The sequence below is a fragment of the Silene latifolia genome, chromosome 1 (assembly GCF_048544455.1).
Source record: "Silene latifolia isolate original U9 population chromosome 1, ASM4854445v1, whole genome shotgun sequence".
Lineage (NCBI taxonomy): Eukaryota > Viridiplantae > Streptophyta > Magnoliopsida > Caryophyllales > Caryophyllaceae > Silene > Silene latifolia.
In genome coordinates, this window is record NC_133526.1 from 7667935 (window position 1) to 7675560 (window position 7626).

The 7626-nt window shown below is 33.1% G+C and overlaps 1 long non-coding RNA gene across 1 annotated transcript; it reads right to left on the reverse strand.

Moving 5' to 3' along the window:
* Positions 1–6245: 6245 nt before the first annotated feature.
* On the reverse strand, positions 6246–7379 carry LOC141648680 (uncharacterized). The gene is made up of 2 exons (XR_012546058.1): positions 6798–7379; positions 6246–6624 (listed from the first exon to the last, which is right to left on the reverse strand). It is a non-coding gene; the product is annotated as an uncharacterized LOC141648680 (long non-coding RNA).
* Between the last annotated feature and the right edge of the window lie 247 nt (positions 7380–7626).

Genomic DNA, 7626 nt, shown 5'->3' on the forward strand with positions numbered 1-7626 from the left:
ATAACTTGGCGGTTAAGAAATCCCTCTATATCTCAAGCATTAATATCTTAAAATTACATATCACACAATGTATACGCAATCGAGCTATGTATGCGTAATCGTCAAATTTACATTTATCACCAGTTTTAACCTTTCTACTCTCCCCTTGTCTCTTATTCATTCAATATTTGATCTCTTCATTTTAGGGGACATATATATCAAATCTTTTAATACGATCAAGATGGTACCATATACATTTGCAATTTTGCATCGATCGAGAGGGTATTGTTTATGAAAAAAATCTAAGGTACTATCAATGAGAATGCACCTAATCAATGAGGTACTATATATTGTTTATGTTTGTTTTATTGTAGTATACAGTGTATATTGCATGTTACTAATTTCTAAGAATTGTTCCTATTTATTTATGTCTGTTTTATCGTGGTATATGTTAATTTCTTATTGGTGATTGATTTAGCTTAAATGGCTATATTATGTCTATAGACAAATTGTATGTTTCATTGTAATTGTTGATTATTTTATGAGGGCTTGTCAAATCTCATTAGTTAGCAATATGAATATAGTACATCAAGAAATAACAGTTGATGAGACCGTGTTAATTTATGGGGTCTATTTAGTGACTTTGAAGATAAAAAAGACGATATACTTTGTAAGATAACGAATAATAATAATTGGTTATCGAGTTTTTCATTGAAATTGTAACACAAATTGAGAAACTGAATTAGAGTTTGGATGATCAATAATTTCAAGATTGACGAAAGGAATCCAAGGTTGAAGATGGAGGAAGTGATGACGGTAATATGCGCGCAACCGAAGCCCGAATATGCGGCTCGAATATACGAAAGTAGTCTGGATGTGTGATACGTGCATTTTATATAGTCTTTTTAGGCCTTTTTATGCACGTATTTCTATGCTATTATTGTAGTTTATGCTACGAAATGCCCCGAATATGCTACTTTGGTTTGTTTTGTCTTATTTGCGGAATGGACCGAAAGTAGTGAAATCAAGCCTTTTATCGTCCGTTTTGCATGCATTTGGAGGAAGAGTGAATTTGGAGCGGAAATATAGTTGTCTTGGGATGCGTGAAGCCATTTCGAGCTAAAAGACAAGTCAAAGTTGAAACTAACGAGATATGAGTCCGTTGAAGTTAGAGATATCACTCGATCGAGTGCTTTCCTAGTCGATCGAGTGGTTTTAGATCAAATAATGGTTCGATCGAGCAATTTCCTTAGTCGATCGAATGATTCATATTAAGGTTTAGTCGATCGAGTGATACTTTTATTCGATCGAACGGTTTGAGCTCTGATTTGCTCGATCGAGTGGTTTTAAATCACTCGATCGAGTGGATTCTCTTATGGGCTCGGGCTTTTTGTTTTATTTCGTCATTAGGTTTAATAAAATCGTCTTTCCTATAAATAGGAAGACGAGATACACATTATAACTCTCTTTTTCTCTCTTCGATACATGATACGTTACTTTCTTCTGTTTACTGCTGCTTCTTTATTCTTCCATTCCGGATTCCCTTCTCTGTAACTTTCTTTATTTCCCTTCTCTCTTTTAATTAATTAATGTTTATTGTTCTTTCTCCCTTATTTCTTATTCTTTATTTATCCATGTTTAGCTAAATTTCTCCGCTAGGATTAGGTGATTCAATGGACTGTTGTTAATTGATAATTAGTTTATAGATTGGTCGTTGTTGTTATGTTTATGTTGTTAATCACTGCCCTAACTGTATCCCGCTAGTTGATTCGAAGCAATTAGCCTTTTAACTTTGGTAAGCCTTGACCTGGACCGAAAGGTTGGAAGGGGTGAGACCCGCAGTGAACAATAGGATGCTTTAGTGAGGGCGAAAGTTAAGCTAATAGCATTTTAGGGCGAATTGAGACCGAAAGGAGATATTCGTTGCCCCTTAGATCGACACATCGACTAATCTGTGACCTTACCCGCAATTAACTGATGTTCATTGATGAGCCGATATCCTAGTTCCCTATTTCTTCTGTTAATTTCTCTTATTAATTTTTCTCTTTCCTTAATCTTATTAGTTTAGATCAAAACATTTCAAACCCCCACATTGACCGAGTAGACAAGTGAATAGTGACCGCCTCCCTGTGGAGATCGACCCTACTTACCGCTGACTTCTGTTAGTAGTAGCTAGGTATTTATTTTTGGTACATAACGACCGTATCAATGTGCGACCAAGGCTCGACTGATGCGCGACAAGGACTTGGGCCAGTACGCCTGGCATGGGGAGCTGTGAAATGTTTGTTTTTGCGAGAATGCGAGCAATAGCATGGCCTGATGATTGAATTTGATCAATCTACACGAAGTTAGCACGAACCTCTTCAATCGATCTTTGTATTGTCCTTTGTTGATAGTTTGTTAATACTTAATATATGCAACTTCCATTGGTTGAGCAATTTGAACTTTGAAGGATAAGGAAGTTCCATTTGGTTGGGAATTTGGGATCAAGAATGTGAACCTTCCCTAGCCAAACTAGTAAAAGTTATGAGCTACAAAGATGGCTTGTTGTACGATTATCCGAAGCAAAAAGAATGACAAATTTAGCAATTGATCAATTGATGATTTGATGTATAGTAGGAAAAAAATTATTTGAATCTTCATCCCACTTTTATATTTATGTCGTATCCCACTGTTTATATCGCGTCACACATTTGTGGACATGCCACCCAAATAATAATATGGTTGGAACTTATATTACATTTAATATGGAGTTAGAACCCATAAGGATAAAAGAGCGGGATAAAAGATAAACAAAAAATGGGATAAAGAATTTGCACTGGTTGTGGGATAGAGAATTTGCACCGGTTGTTTGGACATCCATTTATCAGTAACATTCATTCATTTGAAAACGAATTTTGGTGACCAGGATGAGGTTTTAATTGATTCATCTTTAGATTGTTAAAGACTATTGATACTTTTGAGTATTATTATACAAGTACGGAGTATTAGATTATAAAAGGGACATTTAGAAATTTACTCATTCGTTTGGATTATTTATTTATTTTTCTTTATGGTCTTAACTCCGAAGGCCAATGAGACACAAGGATCATTTTACCAATTATTCTTTGATGACAATTAGATAAAATGTGTGTGATAAATATTAAAAATATCCATAAAAGTATTATGACAAGAAAGGCAAATAAATAACACATATACGTTATTTTGCGACTCACAATCAAGATATTGGGGTTGGGCTTGTAAATAGATTCATAACCTTTCGAACCCAACCAATAGCCATTCGAACTTCTTTTACTTGTAGGAGTACGTGTTGGATTTGTCGATTATGTTATGACCGAAGTCCTTCTACTCACGACGACCTGGTCGAATTAGGATAAGCTGTAGGTATTATTGCAGGTCAATCCATTGGGGAGCCCGGTACTCAACTAACATTAAGAACTTTTCATACGGGCGGAGTATTCACAGTGGGTACTGCAGAACATGTACGAGCCCCTTATAATGACAAAATTAAATTTAATGAGGAGTTGGTGCAACCCACCCGTACACATCATGGACACCTTCCCTTTCTATGTTATATAGACTTGTATATCACTATTGAGAGCGAAGATAGTCTACATAATGTGAATATTCCTCCAAAAAGTTTTCTTTTAGTTCAAAATGATCAATATGTTGAATCTGAACACGTTATTCTTTGAAAATTCGTGCGGGGGCATAAACTCTGAATTTTAAGTAAAAAAGTTCGAAAACATATTTATTCTGATTCAGAAGGAGAAATGCACTGGAGTAACGATGTGTGTAAATGATAGAAAAACGAAAGATCAAGTCAATGAAATTAGTTTTTAACAGTCCCGTGATTTTCACGGGTATAAAAACTAGTTTAAAAGATAATTTACATTTACAAATTCTCATGTCAGACGGTTACTTTCGGCCGAAGGTTTCAGATAGACTATATATGACCATTTTATTTTGAGCTCAATAATAATTATTCCCTCCTATTCGTAGTTTTCTTCCCCCTTTGATGTGCGCACGGGAACTAAGGGTGGAAATATTATATTAATAAATGATATGAGTGGGGTTTGGTGATTGGAGTGAGCTAAGAATAATTAAGATTAAATATTAATAAATGAGATGTGTGGGGTTTGGTGATTGAACAAAGGTAGAAATATTTAAATTAATAAATATTAATAAAGGAGATGTGTGGGTTTGGTGATTGGAGAGAGGTGAAAGTATAATATTAATAAAAATTTCCCAAAACGGAAGTAGAAAAGAAAATCTGAATAATCCGTTTTAGAAAATAAGGAAGAAACAATGAATATGAGAGAGTACGTTTTTATAATAATAATAATAATAATAATAATAATAATAATAATAATAATAATAATAATGATGATGATGACAATGAGAACCACAAACACTTATTTTTTAAGTGCTTGTTTTCTAAAGAAATTTGGCAAAGAATTCTCTCATGGATGAAGATTTCTGGGCGTACGAACAGTCTTAGTAAGGAGCTACATTGGAGTGCTAATAGACGTACTTGTAGACACTGGAAAACCAAATGGTTTCTAGGATGTCTAGGAGCTGTGGTGTATAGCATTTGGGAGGAGAGGAATGCTAGGATCTTCCGAGGCTTGGAGCATAGTGTGGATGTTATTATTAAGAAAGTCCAATTTTTTGTAATTATAAGATTATTGTATGCATCCAAATCACATATAGAGGACGAAATAGTGGGGTCTTTAGCTAGTTGAGTAACTCATATTGGTTAACTTTTTTGTAAGATTGCCTCTTTATTCCCTTTAATGGATGAATATAAGGCTTGCTTTTCTTGCAAAAAAAATAAAAAAATAAAATAAAAAATAATAATAATAATAATAATAATAATAATATTATTATTATTATTATTTATTATTATTATTATTATTATTATTATTATTATTATTATTATTATTATAAAAACCGGAACTTTTATTAAAGATAATCAAAATGTTTACAAAAAATTAGTGGGCGTGAGATACAATCTGGGCCCTCACTCCCTTAGCGATAACATAGCTAAGTCTAGTAAAAATGTAAGCGGCCACGCGACTACACGAGCCCCTGCATCCTGAGAAACAGAGAATTCCTGGATCCGCTTGAGCAAAGCCACAACATCTGTATCCAGCTCTCCCAGCGAAGAAAGAAGAGGGGTAGGAAACCATAACCAGCCGTCATGCACAAAATCCCGTGGCACACACTTTCGCCGAAAGCAAAGATCAAGAACAACCCGACCAAAGACAAAATCGGACAACCCAGCTTGAGACAAGGAGAAGACCCCGTCGATCGACGCACACATCACGCCCCCTGTCCCAGGAATAAAGAAGCAGACTTTTATTATTAGTAGTATTATTAATAGTATCTCGGTTGCCCACTAATTTTTTGTAAATTTTGACATTGTTTTAATAAAAGTGACGTCGGTGTTTATAATAATAATAATAATAATAATAATAATAATAATAATAATAATAATAATAATAATAATAATAACAATAACAATAACAATAACAATAACAATAACAATAACAATAACAATAATAATAACAATAATAATAATAATAATAATAATAATAATAATAATAATAATAATAATAATAATAATAATAATAAGGGTTTTTTGATAACTTATACCTTGAATAACTCACTTTTTCAAATCTTATACCTAAGATAACTTTCCTTAAAATCTTATACCTAAAATAATTTTTTCTTCCAAGCTTGATACCAAATATCGAAAAAGCTCAATTGACGATCTTCTCCTTACTAATTAAACAACATCATCCTTTTTCCACCTATTAACCCACACATCCACAATTACCACCACTAAAAACCATCAAATTAGTAAAGACAAAATCGTCAATTTAAGGCATTTTTTTTAAGATTTTGTATCAAGTTTGGAAGAAAATGTTATTTTAGGTATAAGATTTTAAAGAAAATTATCTTAGGTATAAGATTTGAAAAAGCGAGTTATTCAAGGCATAAGTTATCAAAAAACCATAATAATAATAATAATAATAATAATAATAATAATAATAATAATAATAATAATAATAATAATAATAAGGGTTATTTTATGAGAATAATCCAAGCAATATCTCGTCTTCTCGCATTAATCCAAACTATACTTTAACTCAGAATAATGTGAACTATACACTCATTTTTCTCACAATGAACCGGGTAACCGGCTACTTGTTTGTCAGGTCAAACTTGTTTAAAAAAAATTACAGATGACAAGCATACTTTGGAAACATCATTCATTAAACTTTAGAAGCTAAAATTAACCACAAACCCAGATGACAATATCATATCATCATCAACACTAAAAAGAACACCCAAAATCTCAGTCACTAACGAAAACACATTTCCCTCAAATCCTATCAATACACTAATTCAAGAGCCCAGTAAACAAAGACTAAAATCTAACGCAAACACATCTCACAAAATTATCAAAACCAAAATGGGCAACTACCATCTCAATCAAAAGAGATCAAAACATACCAATATCAATCACCCTTTAAAACAATTCGATTACGATGTGTCATACGCCATAACATGTTGCAAGTGGAGAAAACTTGTTGAGGTCTATGCAGGAATGGGCGATTACGAACAAGCATCTTCACCCTTTAAAACAATTCGATTTAAAATTAAATAAGGAACAATCTTTTAACATTTCTTTCAATTTTAATTTCTAGGTATTTCTGGCTTTTTTGTTATGTGAATTGGGTAGTTTTCAGTTTTGTGTTTAAGAGATGAGTTTACTAATAACATCAGGAGCATAAACAACATGGTCATACCAACTTCAATTTAACTTCAAGTATAAGAAATCGCCATTGTTGTTGCTTCGAGCTCGAGTTTTGAGTTTTGAGTTTTGATGACCGCCGCCGTCGATGTAGAAGACATTCTGTTCATTGTGTTTCTCAAGATGAGGTTAAGAGTAGCAATAAGAAGATAAAGATGGTGTTGGGCATAGTGAAAATGATGGTTCATGGGTTAATTTAGGTAATAATGTTGATGCTGATTGATTTGGTAATTCTCAGAAGAAATAAGGGATTGGAGACTAAATTTAAGGTTTTAGGATCAATAACAAACCCAAATCTTCAATAATAAACCAGGTCTTGAACTCTTGATAAACCCGATTTCTGGTACTTGATCGGTGATGAGGATTGTTGATGATGAAGGAAGGAGATTTAAAAAAAAAAAAAAAATATTTGGGGTCACCGGTTGGATTACTTGACTTTGTAGGTCAAAAATGAGCTGGGTGCAATAAGAGTAAAGGAGGACAATAATATGGATTATTTTGAGTTAAATTGAAGTTTGGATTACTATGAGAATATGCCTAATAGTTTGAATTATTCCCATAATAATAATAATAATAATAATAATAATAATAAACCCGATTTTGAGTTAAATGGACTTAGCTTTGCTGTTGCTAAGGGTGTGGGAGCCCAGATTGTCTCTCGGCTCCCCACCAATTTCATGTAAATTTTTATTTTTCTTTTAATGAAAGCTGCTGCGCGCATCCTTTTATTAAAACTAGTTGTTGCTAACGGGCGCGGTGCCCCAATTTGGCAAAATGCTAAGCGGAGTAAGTCGGAAATATAGCTACAGAATCGAACATGGTTT